At 37.6% G+C, this 21,275-nt stretch overlaps 1 protein-coding gene and 1 long non-coding RNA gene across 4 annotated transcripts in view; one reads left to right on the top strand and one right to left on the bottom strand.

Moving 5' to 3' along the window:
• The window catches only part of pcdh11 (protocadherin 11), a 190,763-nt gene that overhangs the window by 87,825 nt on the left and 81,663 nt on the right, over nt 1-21,275 (top strand). The gene's annotated exons all lie outside the window — the stretch shown is intronic.
• LOC148977544 (uncharacterized) overlaps nt 20,686-21,275 on the bottom strand; it is a 139,009-nt gene continuing 138,419 nt past the window's right edge. Inside the window, exon 3 of the long non-coding RNA XR_016169670.1 lies at nt 20,686-21,207. This is a non-coding gene — a long non-coding RNA (uncharacterized LOC148977544). The remainder of the gene's footprint in view (nt 21,208-21,275) is intronic.

Raw genomic sequence — 21,275 nt, 5'->3', positions numbered from 1 at the left:
ACCAGATCAAACTGGTCTAATTTCCTAAATGAATCCTCTAGAACTATTACCAGTGAGACCAGCCTCTGCATAATGTGATGAGCAAAGGGAACATTGATGAACTTTTTTAATTATTACGCCGCTTGGGAATTTGACGTACCAGTTCGGAGATCCACACCGTCAGGCCTTGCACTGCTTTTCAGCTCCTTTTTAATTCACCCAATTTGTCGGTCCAAATGAAACACTGAAAGGTTACAGTGTGGAGTAATTAACAGCACCGGGCCTAATGAAATCAGGAGGGGATGGTGTGTACCATGAGGATCAATACAGCTCTTTAAGTGTGAGTTGGGGAGGAATTGTTCAGGGAAATAAGGACCACTTAATAGTAATAAGTTGATGAAAAGGCAACAAGCCTGCATGTGCTAAATGAGAATACGCTGGAACACAGATAAAGGTGTCACTCTAAGGCGGCAACGTATCGAACTGCAATCGTGTGGTGACGTGTTGATCCACGCTAGCACGTTTTCAGCTAATCAACTGAGAAGGATGCACCGTGCCTTGGGTTTTAAAACGATGAAGAATGAACGAAATGAAACTGCCGAAGGCTGGCTGGTTCATCTTATAATATGTGACTAATATGCAAAGCATTTTTGTGTTTGCCTGAGTAGTGGAGGAACAGATGCTAGCTGCAAATGTGTGCAGTTCTCCTCACATTCCTGAAGCAAGAAGAAGTATTAATCACACGAATACTTCCACTTTAAACTCCTGCTGTCTCGGACATTAATGAGCAGCATGAGATTGATAATTCCACATCTTACGCACAAGTTTCTCATAAAAGGAGCGAAATCTGTGGTGGCGATTTGCCAACACACACTTAGCAAAGCTGGGCAGAGCTGACCTTTAAAAGTGTGATGAAAACATCCTTAAACACATTGTGAAATGGACTCTGTCTGTCTGTCTGTTACGGTTTTATTAACTAGATTTATTTATTTTTTTTCATTACCAGCATTTAGGTGGATGAAGTGAGGCAATTATTAGCACATTGAACATGAACTTGAAAGTAGATCTGGGCGATGTATGTGACCCATGCTGAAAAAAAAATGAGTCAGAATGTGCACAAGCTAATTACAAGCTGCAGGCAAAACAATGAAAAAAATGTACATGTTGGTATTACGTACATTGTACATATGTACATTGGAGAAGTATGTATTACGCCGTCGTCTAGCCATCCCAATGCTCCAAATAGCAATTAAACATCTAAAAGTATCTTTATTTTATCCTTATTCCATGAAAACTGCTGTTTTTTCTCTTGATGACTGCCACTTCCCCTCATAAGTTTGAACCAATGAAATGTGATTTTCAAACTCATGCTCATGTAAATAAAACGATCTTACCTACGCTGACTGACACAACTGAAGCGTGAGCTCAGACACCGTTCAATCCCAATACACACATATACACAGATAACAGTATTTAAAATAAATAAATAAATAAATATCTGTCTTGGCAAGAATTCACACAAACATTATCTGTTATGTCTTAAATACATTTTTGGTTAACTGTTGGGAAAAACATCTGATGTGTTACATTATATTAGATCCATGCTTAACATATAGGCTGCTTGTTTCATTAATGATAATCAACAATTGTGGTATCATGTAGCACCCTATAGATGTGGGGGTTTGACTTGGTGTGTGCCAAATTTGGTGTTATTACGGGATTTTAGGGTAGGGTTGCTAGGTGAATTCGGAACCTTCAGAAAACGTTAACTCGATATAATGGCTTATGGTCTTTATAAGCTAAACTTTTAATAGTATTGCAATGAACACAATATTCCCTAATTTTATATCGTTAGCGAAGAAATCATAATAACGTTTTGACGGGCTTTGACGTATCGCCCGGCCCTACTTGACAGTTAGCAAAACACTTTATTCAAATAGAAAGGGAGATGAGATTGCAGGGATTGGTGAAATGCCTTGAACTTCCCCTTTAGATGGTTTCTACATAATTGCAACTGAGGGAGAAATCGTCGTGTGATGCAGAATGTCAAACATTTCCCCCCATTAGTCCGCATTTGCCCAATTACTGTTTATAATGTTGCTATGTTTGGAGGTGGGCATATGCCAGCTATATGTGTCTGTGTGTGTGGGTGGTTGAGCACATGTCTCAGTGGAACAAGGTGCAGTGAGATATTACACATTGAAAGCTATGTTGTATTTCACCAAATACAGGCACATAAACAAGCCTCCCTGGGCAAAAAACTGTCTGATGGCAGGTCACGTGATCCTTTCACCTCCACTTAACAGCTGAGGTGGAGGTCCAAGGCCTGCCAGACAGTTCTGCATGGCTGAGGTACTACGACAGCTTGTGCTTGACCGTCCTGTCACTGTTTTAGCACATTACATGGCACTTCCTGCCAAGGAGCCCCCAGTCATGAGAGCTGCTATTTGAAGCATTGGATACAGTAAGAGAACACAGTTCCTCAGACTCCATCGCTATTTAAACTGAAGACAGTAAAAGACTTCATCGAGACCATGTATGAGATTAACAAGCCTTTAGACTTTTAGGTATCTTCTGAGATCTGATTTTAGAAGACTACATGATGTGATTTTTTTATTATATATGAAGAGAGATGCAAAAGCATCTAAGTGCCATTTGAAAGAATGATCAGTTTTATCAAGCTTGTATATTTAAGTTCAGTAATTTCACTAAAATGACAATTAATAGGTAATCATTGCCATTTAAGTGAATGTAAGCCCATTTAAGCCTGTTTGTTTTTAATGGGCTATTTTTTGTTCATTTTTTTATGGGCTATTACTACTATTATTATTGGGCTAAATTTAAGTCAGAAATTGATTGATTTGCATGTACTGTAATGAACATTGGCCAGTAAATGAAACGCCGTACAGCCTTTATGAGCTAAACATTTAACCATGATTGCAATATGAACAATATTTCCTTAATTTTATATCGCAGCATTATCACGACAATGTCACTAACATTTGATGCATCGCCTAATAACTGGCCACTGCATTCTTCTTTTTCTTCTAGAAAGAAATCCTTGAAAAAATTGTTTTTAGCTGCATTGTACCCTTATTATGTCAATATTACACTGTGGAATTTTAGAATCATTTTTGGCCTCCAATGTGATAATATTATGATGTTGTGAGATTAAATATTGCACAAGATTTTTCCAACCATCTTCCCCAGCCCCCTCCCAGATGGGATCGATATGGAAATATTTCTGTCCCAGTAACAGCAGCCCTCTGTCTCAGTTTGTTCAGTCCTGAGGGCAAAACGAATAGTTCTTTGTCTTTGCTGAGGCATGTGCTTGGCTGCAAACAAGCAATATATTTTAGCTTTATGGAAGGGGTGAACACCATGGAGCCATCATTCTTCAAGGCCAGGCAGACCAGGGTGACTTTTGAAGAAGGTTTTGCTCATCGTATCCTACATTTCAGGCCACTTTGACATGAATGTGAATTTCCTCCCATTTTTTTTATATTTTATTTTGTTTCAAAGTATTTGGTTTTATAGAGACATAAGCTTTAAAGCAGTGCTGGGATTTGACCTCCCTGGGGTGTGAGCTTAGTCCAGCTATCAACAGTGCAGTTCCAGCCTGGTGGTAGGTCTGAAATTAGCCCATAATAGCACCTCAACATGCCAGATCCACTGAGACATGTTTGGGATAGAGAGCGATTGAAGGACAACACTAAACAAGTAGTCCACTGGGGAATGAAAGCCCAAAGTGAATGTTTCCCTCTCATCACAGACATCACAAGAGGGCTATGACCCCTGCAAGGACATCTTAAACAACAGCACTGCGCCGCAAGGCTCAAGTACTTAAAACACCTCAAACATATGGCTTGCTAAACGAGCGCTCTTGCAATGTTTATTCATGTACTGCCAGAATACCAAATGAAGGAATAGGGGAGCCAAAAGGATGGTGAGTTTATATGAATGAGTATTAATTTGAGAAACTGTTGAGCAGGATCCGTGGCTGATGTGAATATATTAGAGCTTACGACTTAAAAAAAGAAAATTCTAATCAATTCTCTTTTTTTTAACCAAAATCGATTCTTAAATGCCACAAATCGTTTTTTTTTTTTAGCCTGTGCTGTTTTCTGTTGATGAATGAACAGAAAATTGTGCCGTCCCCTCCATCCATTCCAAAGACTTAGATTTCAAATTCTGTCAGATTTTGTTGTGAATGCAATTATGAGAATTAAATTACAAAATGTAAAAAAGTTTAAAATAGAAGACTAGTCGTTTACTTCAATCTACTATTTTTAATGGCCTGTTCGACTGCTGAAACTTTTCAAAGGCACAGCAAATGAATTCACAATTGGCATGATATCAAGCAAAATGACATTTTGTAGTGAGTTTATCCCACAACAGACAATGCTGTATTTTTTTACGCTGTAGGATGAAAAACAATTCACATAAAGTTGATAATTCAACGAATGACGGCAATTGCAGATATCGAACAGAGATGGCGACAAAGAGAAAAAAAATGCGGACTACAGCTTTAACTTGACGTTTTAAAACAAATACTAAAACTTTACCTAAAATGGGAAATATAAAAACAAAATATGCATACAAACTATAAAAGTATCTCAAAGATAAGAACGCTGAAGCATATCTATATAATTAATTGTTAAAGGAAAAGGCGATTTCAAGGTTGAAATAAATTGGGATTCTGAGACGCAACACAATAAGCCCTGGTGTTTTAATCAATTATTAATCGAATATTTTAATGATCAGAAAGCTGGGGATGATCAAAGGCCTAGTTCATGCCTCTCTCCCATTGCTCACTGAGACACACTCCGGCTCTTTGAAGTGCTGTGCCAACAAATGCACTTATCTCCACATTTCCCTCGCAGGCATACATGTGGAAACCCTGTGAAAACCCTGGCCTCTGAGCCACCGAAGAGAGACAAGGGTCATCGACACGGCTTTTTGTCATCAGTTAAACATACAACAACGTATAATGTCCATCCAAATCTGTGCTGGCAGGTTGGCTGAGAGACTTTTGATTAATTTCAAGTGTTCTCCTTCTCCAAGAATGCAACATGACCATTTTAAATTTTTACACTTTTTTTTTGTCTTGACGAACATATGCTTGAAATGTTGTCAATATTTCAATATGTCCGAACTCTATTTTAGTCAATTTTACTTCGCGTAGGGTACGTTGTGAAAATGGGCCCTAAAATCCCATTTAAATATCTGTAAATTAGTAACATTTTCATAAAAAAATGAATATTTAAAATGTTGTATTAAAGTAAATGCAGCAAAATTTAAAGAACTGTCCTAATAACATTATAATACATTAATTCTGTATGCTTTATTTATTGTCTGTCATTTAGCAGCACAACGTGACTTACACATTCCGACAAACGCATAACTTAGTTTGACATGTTCATTAGTGTGTTCAAACGTGCATCTTCTTGTGCACGTTTTTTTTTTTTTTTTTTTTTTTACATTAATACTGGTGGTGCATGATATATCGGCCTATTTGGTCATTTTTTTTTTTCACATTGGTATTGTTATGATGTAAAAATCAGGCCGATGTGAACAGGCCAACAATCATCACTAATTAACACTGAACATAACTTCATTCTCTGAAATATTACAGCACATTTCCTTCAAACATGTGTTTCTGGTTTCAATCTTTTGTCAATTTGTGTGCGCATTACAGTCAATTAAATCTGAATAGTACATTTTGGTCACCCAGTGCAAGGGCAAAGCTCACATTAACTTCCAGCACATGCATCTCTTGCTAAAAAGGGCTCCCTGTAGTGAAAGCACAGTTCCATTCATGGTTTTAACCTAATGAGCTAATTAATTTGTTGATTATTATTTTCAGCCTCAAGATGGATTGTCGCACGGCAGTGTTTGTCTTCTCGAACAACCACATGATTCAAGGGCAAAAAATCCACAAGCTGTGATATCTCAATGCCTTGCGATGAACCAATTCAGTCTGTGAGGTAGCAAAAAGGTGTCTGGGAGACATTCCTGGCAGCCTGACAGCCTGTCGATGGCCTCTATTTATGGATGTGTGCGGTCTGCCTTTAGCAGCTATATTGTGTTTGTCAAAGTAGTTTTAAAGCAAATTGTGTATATATATATATATATATTATTATTTTTTTTTTTTATATATATAATTTTTTTTTTTTCCCCTGATTCGGATAAATCAGAACTGGTAGATATTGGCCAGTGGAACATTTTGTTAATGTCTGCAAATAATTGCTAACAAAATACATTTGTTGGGCAATGGGCATGACATAAATTATTCTCTGGTGACAGTAATTGTGAAATGGGGGTGGGCAGTGTATCAACTTTGTAAGGTACATCAATATGTTTTTCAAAAACTATATGGGATATGACAGTAGCGTTTATATTGATATACAATAGCTTGATGTTGCGAATGCCTCTGAAAAATAGCAAGGCCACATATATAAATAGCAGTGAGCTGCTGTGGTGAAAACGCAAGATTGCCCTAAATACGAGACATGCGTTAAATTAAGCTCTTCTAAATATCAGTAAACATAGTTTGACCCTTAAATTTATGAATGTTTTCACCAAATCATCATTACATATTCGGGTCTTTAGTGACCTGGATTTATATCTAACAATCTCTCCTGATATCAGACAAACAATTAAAGTAGAAAAAAAAAAATGATTTTTTTTAATTTTTGTTTTACCTTTTGGAGCTTGTAAGGGTTCAATTTGAGAAGATGTCAATGTGAATCACTGTCCTCATCAGAACTCATTTCCCAGTACATTCAGCATCAGTTTAAGGGTCAACACACTTGCCCTGTTCGGTGCTTTGGCATGTGCACTAATACAGTACATGTTCGAGACGTAATTTCCTTAGAGAATATCTAACATTTTATTTGTAGAAAGTGATGTGAAGTCTGTCTCTCTCTCTCTCTCTGAAATGGTTGATTAATCAATTTTCAAAATAATCAGTAGTTATCTGAAGATTAATCAGATTTAAAAGATCAACTGAGCAGCAGAGAATGTCATGAACAGGTTGCATTCAAAAGCGAAAGTATGTCAAATCTTACACAATTTACAACAGCACCATGAACTGCAGTGTGAAGAGTGTTAAACTTCGTGAAACTGAGCTTTGAAAAGTCTTCTACCTTGAAACAAAGCACTTTGCAAGCTTCATTTATCCACGGTGTTCCTTATGAAACAAAATGAACATTTAGCCCACTTTGTAGAAAGACTGAGATATATTGTGAGTCTAAAAATACCAAGATATATTTTTTTGGATCCATATTGCCCAGCCCTACTGTGAAAGCATTGGTTATTAATTAGTGAGTGAAAGTGAGGCTTTATCCTTAGCCTACTTTCCAAATTGAATGGAATCATCTATCTAAACAAGAATGTGATTTTTATTAAATCCAATCTAGCACACGTTGCATATTGTTTATCTTGGCGCCCCATGTCCGATGTGTTTTTTTATCTCGGAGCTCAACTCTGATGTGAAACTTTGTAGGAGCCGTTCCACTTATAACACTGCCAGAAGATATAGCGTTGTGCACGTTGAGATCTACATCTCGTTTTAAATGGTATACCACAGGCCTCTGTGTAAATATTTCATTGCCTTGATGAATCTCAGTTGTTTTCCACGACAGAAGCAATTACGTCGGTGGCGTCTGAAGGGATGCTTTCCGCTTGTCCCACGCTACATGGAGCATCGCTGTAGCCATGTTGTCTGAAGCCTTGAAGACCTGACAGGCCACATCAGTCAGCCCGCCCCAAATGCTCAGCTAATGCGTCTGACCCCTGTTACAGATGCACGTGGGCTCTCTTCTCTGTGTGATTTGTTGAGACAAATACTTGGTTTCCGTTCCTGAACGCTAATCAAAAGACGCAACCGTCATTCCCACGTCCCATGGTCCTCTGCATCTCTTCATCACCGTTGATACTTCGACATCACAATCCTGCTTTTCTTTTCAATATCAAATTGCTCATTTATTATCCCCGAAACAAAGAAAACACAATCTGTGATTAAAAATTAAACAACGTTATCTCTTCCTGAGCTATTACGGAGTCCCTCGGGAGAGAATGCTGTTTTGCTGCCTTGCAGGCGTCTTTTGTTCTCGTTTTGGAGGCATGTCACTATTTATTGTTAATTTTTGATGCTTCATTTGATATGCAGTTCTCCCCGTGACACGCATGAAAGTCTTCATCTCTGTCAATGACTGCCTGTGAAGTCCTGATTTGAGGTTCACATAGAGCAGAGAATGTACTCCACCGCTAGCTCTGTCAACCTGCTAATGCTGTAATCATAGCTGACTGCAGACTCACTCTGCTCCACCACCCGAATCAATACGTAATCAGACACATCATGCAGAGCCCATAGAAACAGTTTCACTTGAGGTAAATACGGGTGATGTGGCTTATCAATACGTACATGGTCTAATTTTGGAGTTGCGTCTCAACTCCCTGAACGTAGTCCAAGGTGAAAGTCACTGTTGAACTTCACTGTGATGATCTTCGTCTGTTTAAAGCACATGTTGCTTCGTGATTGGACAATAATTGGAGCAGAGGACAACCGTTCTCATTAACAGCCTTTGCCTAATCCCTTTAACCCTGCTGCCAAAGTGTCTAAGCTACAGAGAAACTGCAAGAGCTTGGCATACACTCATACGCCATGTAATCTGCATTTACCTAGGGCAGTGGCCTTGACCTTCTCTCTACAGATGGACTGAAGACACATACAAGTTGCACTTGTTAAAAAAATGTGTGTGAATTTGAAACACGTAGTGTCTAAACAGTATTTACACTGGACCATAATTTAATTGTGTTACTTATGACGAAATTCTTGCAACAACATATCAAAAAAGGTCTTCTCTTTTGAGGTAAACATGTACTTGCATATTTCACAATATAATACATATTTCACAATATTACAGTTTTTACTGTATTTTTGATCAAAAGAACCAGCCTTGCTGAGCATGGGAGCAAATCTTACCAACTCCCAACTAAGTGAATATCAAGATTCAATGTGCAACAGGCAATACAATATTTAGACTATTTTTGTCACTCATAACATAAATACACTCTAAAAATGCTGTGTTTTTTCAAACCAAATTTGGACAAACCCAAATGTTGGGTTAAAAATGTCATTTGAAATGTTAATCCAACTTTCACTTTCAACTGTATTTTTTTTTTTAAATGACATTTTTATTTTATTGTTTGTTTTTAAAGCTCTCAATGGTCTTGCTCCACCGTACGTGACTGAGATGCTAACCTTACGAGAATCAAACAGGACTCTCAGGTTAACAAATCAACTTTTGTTGGTTGTCCCAAGGACAAGGTACAGACGATGGGGTGACCGGGCCTTTTCTGTAGCTGGGCCAAGACTTTGGAACAAGCTACCTGCCGATTTACGAACTATCACGGAATTAAAGCTAAGCTTACGACTTATTTATTTAGACTGGCTTTTATATCATAACTTTGTTGACTCATTCTGTGTCATTTTGCATTGTATTGTTGTTGTTCTTTTTTTAATTGTTATTTTGGAAAGCACTTTGGTTCACCTTGAAAAAGGGATGTAAAGGGCTATATGAAGAAATGTTGATTGATTGATTGATTGATTTTTTACCCAACATTTGGGTTGAAACAACACATCATTTTCACACAGTGTAAAATGTATCGGTATATCTTACCACTAAGAGTTCTAGTAAATATAACATTAGGTATTGGCGTAATTATTAGGTAAGAGTTTCATCTTAAACCTATTCACAAAGCTGCTGAGACCAACTTTAACGAAGGACCAGAGAGAAATCTTAAGCTAAGAAAAGAGAGTGAGGTTGACCTTTGTGATGGATGATGTCAACATGCTCACTAACTATCTATTGGATAATTGGGGAGGGGTCTCTGTCAGTGAATTAATCATAAAAAAGTGTCATGTTTCCATATTCAAATAAAGGTTTTAGAATGTATGTTAAGTGTCACTATTAAACAAGTATATGTTTAGCTAATTGTCAGCCTCTTACATGTCTGCATCTCAAGAGATTACAGAATTCAAGTGACAAATTATGTTTTATAAACCAAGTTTATGAGGAGCACGTTCAAATGGTCTATCGAATCAACTCGAGAAGAGGCATTTATACATAACCGACAGTTTCCTGCTTTCCTCCACCACCCCAACCCTTCACTCTCGGCTGGATCTTATAGCTGGGGATATTGGAGAGTATTCTGGGTTTGTGCTGAATTCTGAGCTCGGGGGGCCGCAATCCCTCGGACAGCATGCCAAATATGCCTATTTTACTCTTTTACTCTATTCAATCAACTTGTGAAAACAACTGTCACCGGAAATCTGACATTATAATATTTATTTAAATATTTTCAAATATTTTTCCTATTTATTATGATAGGACAGCAAAGTCAGAAAGCAAAGTGGGAGAAAGAAAGTGGGGGCGGGATCATTAACTGCAGCGTTTAATTCTCCATAATTCAATGCATTTTTCCTGTACATAAATTAACCTTTTTGATATTTACATTTATTCTTTTAGCTGACACTTTTATCCTAAGTGACTTACAATTGTTCTATATGTCAGAGGTCGCACGCCTCTGGAGCAACTAGGGGTTAAGTGTCTTGCCCAGGGACACATTGGTGTCTCACAGTGGATTCAAACCCGGGTCTCTCACACCAAAGGCATGTGTCTTATCCGGTGCGCCATATTTCATTGCAGATTAAAATCTTTAAATCAAAATATGAATTGCATTTATGGAAAAAAGGCTCAGCACCCAAAGTTGGTCTGTCTGTATGTCTAGCTAACAGACTTGAGTTAAATAATCATAGCGATGAACCCTGGGTTGCTACTCGGACATATACTGTACAGTCTAGGACAAGTCATCAATAGTTTTGGTCTTTTTTTGCTAGAAGAAAAAGTGAATTTTGTGAACATTTAAATTTAGTGTACCCAATTTGGCATCAAATGTAATAGAGATGGAGTGAAAGCCACAAAGCTCTGATTTTAATTTCATGGAGTCTTTAGTGTTTCGGTGCTTTTAAAAATCCTGCTCTTCCGAATGGATTACACTCATTTGTCACCTCTGGTTTGCTTGAAATTTCAGGATGGTTTAAGTGCAATGAATTCAGTGCCTTGGCCATCACATGCCTAATGAAGTGATCGTTGCTGTTGTTTTTTTTTTCTCTGTTTTTCTTTCTTTTTTTCTTTTTCTTTTAATCAGCCCTTGTCAGAACTACAACAGATTTAACAAGCAATTTTCTGATTCTGCTCCATCAAAAGCCATTTGTACAGAGCAAATGTCACTTGCAAATGCCTGGTGAATCAGGGTTCTTTACGCGTAGACGGGGCTCTTTCGGCGGGGTTGGAGATTGTCTTTTTTGTGTCTGAAGTGCTTACCCCAGCATGGATGATCTTTTCATTATCATGAAGTGCTAACCCAGGGTCAGCGTGCATAAAGTTATGATTAGAGCAATCTGTAATCTTCGGCATTTAGTTAATTGTGTTGCTCTCGAGGCGGCCATCCATGTCAACTTCAAATCCCTTGAAAACTGTTGCCATGTATTTTTTTAATCGTTTGAGGTGTAGTCATAACCTGCTGTCCCTGTGAGCGGCGGTACCATGAAAGCAATGTTCTTAAAACTAATCTCTGTTGTTCTAAATTCAATGTCATTACTCACATACTTCACTGAGCCCTTTGGCAACAAATTGCGAAACAAGACAAAGTGTTTTCACCTTCAGCTGATGAGAACATACAAGCCTGTCACTGACCTTTGCACTCGCTAATCATTCGTCTCGGTAACTGATATCTTAATTTTTGTTCTTTAGAACTTAACCCGTTTGTTCATTTTGCAAAAACATGTGGTTTTGTTTAGAACTCATCTAATGATTTATTTGATTGGTTTTGTGGTTTTTTGAACTTGGCTCAAAGCAAAGGGTTAAAACAACATCTCCGCTGTCCCAAAAATCAAGAATATTAATCTTTTAAGGTCTTAAAAGTTCAGTTTATTTGCAGGGAATGAGTGGAAATTAGGGATGTGCTCCATTTAAACTAATGTTTAAAAATACATTTTGTAACCGATAAGTTATAGTCTACAACTTATAGGCTATAAAATAGCATAATGTATCTATTAATCAAACAGTCAAATCTCATTTTGAATTCCACTGAAAATGTATGTGCTCTGCACTATCACTGTGCATTAAACTTAAGCGTTAGCATTAAACTTAATCAACATTTATAGACATTTAAGTCAACTGAACCAAGAACAAACTCAACATTATGAACAAAATCCCTCAAATAAAAAAAGTTGGTTATCATAAATGACAGTCTGCAACATTTTAACATTATCTAAAGGTGCAGTAAACAATTTCAGAGAAATGCTGTTGAAAGTGGATAGGACTGAGCAGTAGGGGGCGTATACACTCATAATGGGGGAGGAGAGAGAGAGCAATAGTGAGATTTGAAGAAAGACTGAAAGAGAGAGATGGATACGAGACATTACAAAAGAGAAAAGACCAGAGGAATATCACTGGGAAAAGAAAAGGCAAGAGGGTTAAGAGCTGCATAATATAAGAAAAGCTTTCCAGTGTGGGAAAGTTTGCGTTGTTTCTGCTCCGTATGTGAGGATTATTGGTTTTGCTGTTTCATAGAACCAAGATATCATGTTGTTGTAATGTTAGCTATAATATCAGGACATTTTTAAATGTCATTGTTTTTCTGGCGCTTGTTTGGTGTTAGCGACAAAATCTTGCTTGTATATACTCATGCTACATGTTATTTTTTTTTGTTTGTCATCTTATCAAGTATACCAAGTTTCATTAATAGTTTTTCCTCTTTAAACTGGTAAAATGTCATACTGGTATTGTCCTTCATAATCGGCAATAAAACAAGCAAGCTTTAAATGTTATGGCAATTTGACATAGCATAAACAGAACCCTTCTGTTTTCTTCTAAGTCCAAAGCTGTGTCTGAAACCGCTCACTCGTTCACTCATTCACTAATCCCTATTTAGTGTATAGCATTTGAGTGCAATATATCTGCAAGGAGTGAACGAGATGAAGTGAGTGAATTCGGACACTGATATTTACACTGTGCGTCGGAGAGTTGGAGCTGTTGCAGAAAAGGCTTCGTCGCACGTACTGATAAAACGTCTCGGGTTACGACTGTAACCCTTGTTCCCCAAGAAGGGAATGAGACACTACGTCATACTGTTTTACTATTATTTACAGTCTCGTTATCAACACACTGCCTCGGCAAACGCAAGAGTCAAGCCATAACAATATATTTGGCTTTCATCCCTCGAGAAAAAAGTCAACAGGTGCGAGGCTGAAACATCCAACAGTGCACGATTTATTTTGTAGGCCTACGCGTCGAGATATTTCTCAATGAACACCGCCAGTATCCTCAGGAGATGACTTTGAATGTCTCGCACAAAACAGTATTGTTTCATAGATTGTGTGTTCCTCGTGCTTCCTCGGCAACGCGAGATTTGAGTCATTTACAATATTTGGCTTTCATCTCTCGAGAAGAAAGACAACGGGCGCGAGGCTGAAAACACCTGAAACGCACGGCTGTGTGCGTCAAAATATTTCTCAATGAACACAGCCAGCACCCTCAGGAGCTGACTGGGAAGCGCAGGGCACAACCTAACGCTGGGTTAAATGCAACACTGACCTTTTACATAGTCAGTCGGGATCAAGCAGGTTGTCTGTCCGCTCTTTTTCTCTTGCTGCCAGAAGACGGTCTCCCGCGAATTTGTGAATTTCGTGAAGATACTGGACAAAGGGTGTTTTGACACCATCAAAGTACATTTTTTCATCATAAGTTTTTTTTTTTTTTTCTGTTTCTGAGTTGGGTGTATATTTCAAATCTAACTTTATATTGCCTTAATCACTGTCTTGTTGGCTCAAACATAGCACCGTTTTGAAACTTGTCAGCAATTCCTAGCGACTGTTAGCTAGGCTTAAAATATGTAATACACAGCTGAGTTAGTTGTACCACAGTGTTACAAACAAGCCGCCAAGTGTACAATGATAATTAAATGAAAACGAAGCCATACAACTTATCAGGTTTGAGTATACATTTAACTTTGTTGGACTTTCACAAACAATGTTGGAATTTAAAATGTTTAAAATTTAGTGTACTATGAACTTGTTCATTAATATGGCCTGTTTTTAATGCAATAAACCCTTTAAATTTTTATTTTAAGCTCATTTGTATTATTATTACTGTTATTATTATTAATAATAATAATAATAATAATACATGCAGCTGCCACACACAAATCTAATTTAATTGCAATTACAATATTTTATAATTTTATTTATTGCAAAACTGTGCAGCCCTTTTCTATGTCTCTATCAATGACATTGATCCACAATAGAAGGATCATTGAATGAGGGATGGATGTATGGATGTCTATACAGATGCACAAACAATATCAAACTATACAAATAAAATAGTCCTGAATTATGTGTGTTACACACAAGTGTTACAACTAACTCCTCTATCTGTTACAATTAACCCCGCATATGGGGTAAGTTGTAACATTTGCACTTCTGTCACTTTCAGTGCAACTGTACGAAAACGGTAGATTCTAGACAAAAAACTTTAGTGTTCATTTGTAGCAGAGATCTGATCTTGTGTAAAAAAATAAAATAAAAATAAATTAACCTTATTATTTTTTTTTAAATGAATTGAGCCAAAACCAAAATGCGTTAGATTGTGCCCCGTTCTCCCCTATACATGCCTCGCACCCACACAGAATCTTCATTGCTCGACAAACGCGAGATCCGAGTCACTATATATTCTTTATTGTAATGGATTCTATATTGCAGACCTTAAATCTTCGCACTGCCTCGGCAAACGCGAGATCCGAGCCACTAGATTCTAAACTGCAAGCAAACCTTTAATCTTCGCACTGCCTCGGCAAACGCCAGATCACAGTCACAGAATCTTTATTGTTGAGTAGCCCCGTAATCTACACGCTGCCTCGGCAAACGCGACATCCGAGCCACTAGATTCTGAATTGCAATCCAGACCTTAAATCTACACGCTGCCTCGGCAAATGCGAGATCCGAGCCACTAGATTCTGAATTGCAAGCAAACCTAACTTTAATCTACGCGATGCCTCGGCAAACGCGAGATCAGTCACCGAATCTTTATTGTTCAGTAGCCCCATAATCTACACGCTGCCTCGGCAAACGCGAGATCCGAGCCACTATAGATTCTATATTGCAGTTATTTTGGTACAATTCTTATGGGACAAACAACACCAAATAGAACATACAGTTTGACACAGAGCGCTTGTTGAAAAGCAAAAAGCTAATGTGTGTGTGCTCTGGGCGTCCCTTTGTAGCTTCCGGTTATGCCGTCATCTACTACGCCATGACGCAGCACCAATCAGGATTGGACAGATTTCATTCATGCTTCAGGTGCGCTACGCTGTTGGTAATATGGGGGTTATAATCTATCCCTTTACAGTTGAACGAGTTACTAACAATGCCACAAATGATCAAAACACATTAAATTGTGTTAATGCCTAAATAATGTATTTTAATAAAAAAACAATAAAAATATACAGTAATTTCATTAAATTTTACAATTCATCTAATATTGTCTCAGTGTTTTAATATGTTCTATTCAAGCAATGATTCATAGAAAAATAAAACTGGCATGAAAGTTCACTTTCTACTTGAACTAGTTCAAATTTCAGTTCACACATTTTAAAATGAACTAGTTCAGTTCATAGTTCATACTTCAAAACATGAACTAGTTCATAGTCCTTTTTTTTCCATATGTTGCGAGCTTTTATTTTTTTTTTAATTGCCACAGCCCATATACAACCACAGACAACAATTATTTTATCAACGGGCAGTTTGCACATAAATGTACGATTTTTCCCATCTTCACCGACCTAGTCATAAAACCCGTTTAAATGATCATACGACGCCTCCTCCCTCGCTGCTTTGTTGGCGGCGGACGCGTAGCGACGCTGGTGTCTGGTGTTGATTGGGTGTTTTTTCGCTACATATTAAGTAGGGGTGTCACGATTCTCCAAATTCGATTACATTTTCGATTCTAAGGTCACTGTTCGATTCGATTCTCGATTTTTAGCAATCGGTCAATCAGGATGCTCTCTGTCTCACATGCGCTTCATGAGGCACACACGCAAGATCTCTCGCTTTCTCCCTCTCTGCCGTGTGCGCAATACAGTTTGGAGCAACGTTTTTTTTCTGTGTCGGCATGCACGCTCGCTCTTGTTTGTAGATTCGGGGAGATTTTAACAAATTCGTGTGCATCAGGGAGCTGTCAATATGCGGGAGACTTGGGATGTCTGCAAACTGTGGCTTTTTTGAAGAGCAAACATTGTCAACATAACTCACTGGAAATCCAAAAAAACTTCCACACCTTCGACTTCAATGAAAGAGGAAGGGGTTCAAGTTCTGTCGATGGGTGTCCTGCATCTGCAGTTGCCATGCTATCTTTTGAATGGCTGTAGCTAAGTTAGAGGAGGTTGACCATAGACTCGCAGCACTTTAACACGCGTGTTTTTTTTCCGCATGGCAAGTCGAACAGACGTGACATGGGGGCGTGGCAGCATCGACGATTGTGAATTAATTTCGATCGATTTCGATTTTGACACACTTAATATTAAGGCCTGTTTACATGTGTTTTAGCTGGGTTTTCGCCTGGAAGGCTCTATAGAAATCTGGCATCCTATTGTACGAAGTTAAACTGAGAGAGCATGCATTCACAGACACCAAAATGAACGAGTTCACAGTAACGTTCATCAGGCAGTAATACAGTACTTTCAATTCACGTTCGCCCAAAATATGAACGCGTTCAGGCACAACAATGGTCTAAATGCTGCCTCACCTTGTTCGTCTTATGAGTGGCTGCGAGTTACATGGAGAAAGCAGCATGCAAGGTCTGAGGTAAAACTAAATTATTTTATTTACAACCTGTTTGTTGTATTTGAACACAGCAATTTGAACATAGCCTCTGTATATAGAGGAAAACATAGTTCATAAAAAAATTAGCATTTTCAATGTTGAGTAGAAGCAATATTTTTTAGTCGACTATAGTGTCACACATCCCTAGTAAAAATGTGGAGAGGCGGCTAATGTTTTTCAGCTGAGCTTGTCTGCGAGAGATGTCTGTTGGTGCCTTACTAGTTCATGAGCAGCAGCAAACGAGAAAATTAAGCATAATGCTATTTCACGGTACTGCACTGTTGGAGATCACCCCTGCCTGGATCTGCAGAGCCATGATGACAGGAAGAGACTGCAGAAGCTCTTTGGGTCACTCCCTGTGAGTGCTCACATATTTGTTAGCCTATTCATGAACATGTTATTAGCCCCCCCGATCCAACGATGAGTATTCAGAGTATAGCTTCTTTTAAAAAAAATATTTAGAGAACACATTTTTATATGAGTGATTTCATATGTAATTTTGGGGTCATAAGATTTGTTTTTATGGTTTTGTTGCATTTATTATTACAATAAAAAAAACTACTTTCTAAAATTGATCTCTATGCACATACTACACGGTATAGTGACAAGGATGGCAATATTCTCTTCCTAGCAGAAATCCCAGCACCTGAGGTCCCGATTGTTAAACAATTCACAAGGAATTAGCTTTTTTACTGCTTGTTTTTTTTATAGATCGTATTAACCCTCTGTAAAGTTATGCAGCGTTGACTTGTAAATCCCGCAAAAACGACTTTGTCACTGAGAATGCAGTCGGTGGTCCACAGATTTCTGGCTGAAAGAAATGGTGTTGTTTCTGAATAACACCGATGTTGTGACTTTGCTTGGAAGAAAAGATGCACTGATCTGTGACTTCTCTCTGGAGACGAGTGGCTGATGTTCTCATTCCTTCTTCTTCGTGTTAATATAAGCACCATCTAATTCTCTCACAGAGCAATCCAGCCCCATCTGCACATTGCCTGGGTCGCCACCGGCGAGGGGCTTTGGCAGGAGTTGGCTTGCTACAGAACTTGGCTTATTTCTCCTCTTTTTTTATCTCTATGCACATACTTTTGATGGCGATGTTTTATCCTGTTGGACAGGCTTTGTTTGGTCTTGGTATCTCTTCCAGCAGCTTGTGTTTTTTGTGTGGTTTTCTGGCATGGTCTTTAAACAAGTGATAATGTTTCACAATACATACACACCTTAACCCATATGTAGAGGGGGAGATGACAAATAGATGTTTTGTTAAATTGTATCTTCTCTGATTTTTAACCCACACTGTTACAATGTCAGTAGTATGTGTAAATGAGGAATGTTTGCTCGCTCTCTGTGTTACCTGGACCTAGAAATGCTTGTATTTTTTATCAGCAAAAGTGTTTTGGGATTATGTTTCAGTGTTTTCACTTAAAGATTTTAGATCTTTAGATGTCTGGTCCCGAAAACTCAAGTGCGCAGACTCAAGTCCCAAGATGTCAGCGCCATATCGGGACATTGGCGGCTTCAGTTCTCTCCGATGGAACAGAGCGAATGGGCGTCTTCCGTCTTTTTTACAGTCTATGGTATATACATCCATGAAATGGGATTCAAATCGAAAACATTTTCCCCCATTTTTCCCCTACACACACCAAAGTTACACCCTTGCAAGTATATAGGGCATATAGCGATGAAAAATAAAAATTAATACCAGTAACAAGGCTCAAAATAGCCCCACACTAACAAGGTAGCATAATGAGGGTCCCTACTTGCAAACCGAAGCATTGGAAACTTTGTAAGTATACAGAAAGTTTAATAAGAAGGTATATTTTTAAAATCTAACCATGAATGCCGTTCATACAGTTCAGAAGTTTGATGGTTCGACTTGTTGAGACTGTTTTCCAAAGATGGCTCCTGCCTGTAAACGCAGTGGACTGTCTTTATAAAGTATCTTCTTATTAAACTGTCTGTACTCTTACTAAGTTCTCAATGCTGCATTGTTCTCAAAAACTACTGTAGGTACCAATGTGTTATTGGACCAAAGGTTCATTTTTGTCCTTTAAAGTTGTGCATAAGTATTTCTTTAAGGTTTGTTCTTTAGATTTTTTTTTTATTTTACTTTTCATTGTCCAACATCCAAGAATGCCCATGTATGTTTAATCTAATCTCTATTGATCATATTCAGTACAACAACAATTAACATTTAAATGTTCTTGTGTCCTCTTCATTTGCTTCTAGCAGTCCATTTAGACTTATAATAGAGAGTGTAGCCTTGTGGCTATACACTCTCTTGAAATGTCCTTGACAGCTGTATTTAATCAATTATGACAGTAGATTTGGAATGAGCACAGCAATTAGAAGCATTAAAGTGATATTTGTGCACATTTATGGACAGCTGACTGTTGTCATCTTTACAGCACTAAATTGCAATGCATTTCCCTTAAGGGGCATTATGATGATTCAAATCAGATCCTGATTAAGTATTCAGTAAAAAGATGAGGGGAAAAATGAATAAGACCAGATAAAAGGGATTTCAGCAATTCATATGCAGTTAATGATAACTTATTCAAGATTCAAACCAGTTATGTTTGATTTTGAAGCCATCTTGAATGCAACTAGCCTCTTTTTTCAAATGTAAGACATGTATGACATGCTTTCTTTAGCCTGTTAGTGTTAGGTGATCATATGCATGTTATTTTTCTTTCCAAAAGCTGCAAATCAAGCCAACTAATTCATACTTTGTTTGAAGCAGGATCATGAAAAGTGCAGCTTTTGCCTTATTGTGGCTGTGTGGGCTCTGAATAGATTGTGTAATTCCCCGGCGACAATCTGTTGTTCTGTCAGCTCAGATCAGAGATGAACCACCTAACATCACACTCAGAGGTCAGAAGCTGCTTTCTGCGACAGAGTAGTGAACGCACACTGACTCCCTCATAATTAAAATGAGAAATTAACCTCAGAGAACCTCAGAGAATGAAACAATGGCTCATGACAATATAGCTGTAGTGCTATACCATTTCACAACAATTTTGGATCAAGAACTCTCCTTTCTCTATACTCTGTCTTTTATAAACTCTAACAAAGTTTAAAGTTTCAATGTTTGGAAAGTTTTATGTTTTTAGTGTTACATTTGGGATGTCTACGGTGTGGCATGACGTACTCCATCTAAAAAAAAGATGGAGCTTTTGCTTATTCTTTTATAATTAATATCCGTACAGTTTTTGACCATTTAACTAACGACTACATGGAATATTTGTACTTATTTTTAATTCATTTGTCACTCCGCAAAACCATTTAATATTGCTACCGACTGAAATGGAAGAAATACCTACTGGAAGCAAAATATGATTTTTGAAATGTGGGTTTTATTCTAACTGATGTTTTAAATAAGTGACAGTGGTTGATGGGAGCACAATCAGACAGATAAAATCTAAGGAGAAAATTTGTTTGGAGATATTCCACACATAAAAAATAATAATAAAATTGATTTTACAGAAAAACATACGTGTAATTATTTTAAAACTAAGAGGTACCCATTCTGGTAATATATTCCAGGCAAAAATTGTAAGACTGTTAAAAGTGTTTATCACATTTCTGGTAAAATATGTTCTTGTGCAATGTAGTCACAGGATCATTTAAATATACAAGCTTGATAAAAATGATTATTCTAGAAGAGAATTTAAAATGGCACTTAGAGGCTTTTGCATCTGAACTCTTCATATATATATATATATATATATATATATATATATGAACTTAATGGCTTTTCTTACTAAACTACTTAACATTAACCCCAAAAAAAGTTTCTGCTATGATTTTAATTTAGAACGTACCATTTAGTATTTACCTTATCACATTGTATTGCAATGACACTTAAATGTCAGGGCAAATATAATGTGTGATTAAAACAAGAGTACCTTTCTCTGCAATTATTGTGCAAATAGTGTTGTTTCATATTGTTACACAGTAAGTAGTGTTTGTTACCCGTTTCAACTGTGTATTTAAGTGAAACACCTGCGGGCTGTAGATTAAAGTGGCGCTTGTTACCCCCTTGTTCTGTGTAGTTACAATGTAAATACAACAATAAACCAGTATGTTGAAACAGCCAAACCTAGCTTCACCATAAGGTAGCAGCTTATTTTCGTTTTTCATGTCCTCAATTTTCTTTTCCGAAGTTGGGGACAGGTGGCCACAAATTGCTGCAAGTCCTTGGGATAGGACTGCAGAGTTGTCCCTGGAGTATAACTTGGAAAAAGAACACTGTTCCCCATCTGATGCTATATTGTCACCTGTAATCACAAGTACAGAAACGTAGTTAATAGAATATCAAGAAAGGTTGCACTACACTAATATTTTT

This window comes from Pimephales promelas, chromosome 9 (assembly GCF_988280905.1).
Source record: "Pimephales promelas chromosome 9, fPimPro1.hap1.1, whole genome shotgun sequence".
Taxonomy (NCBI): domain Eukaryota; kingdom Metazoa; phylum Chordata; class Actinopteri; order Cypriniformes; family Leuciscidae; genus Pimephales; species Pimephales promelas.
This window is presented reverse-complemented; position numbering and strand designations above follow the sequence as displayed.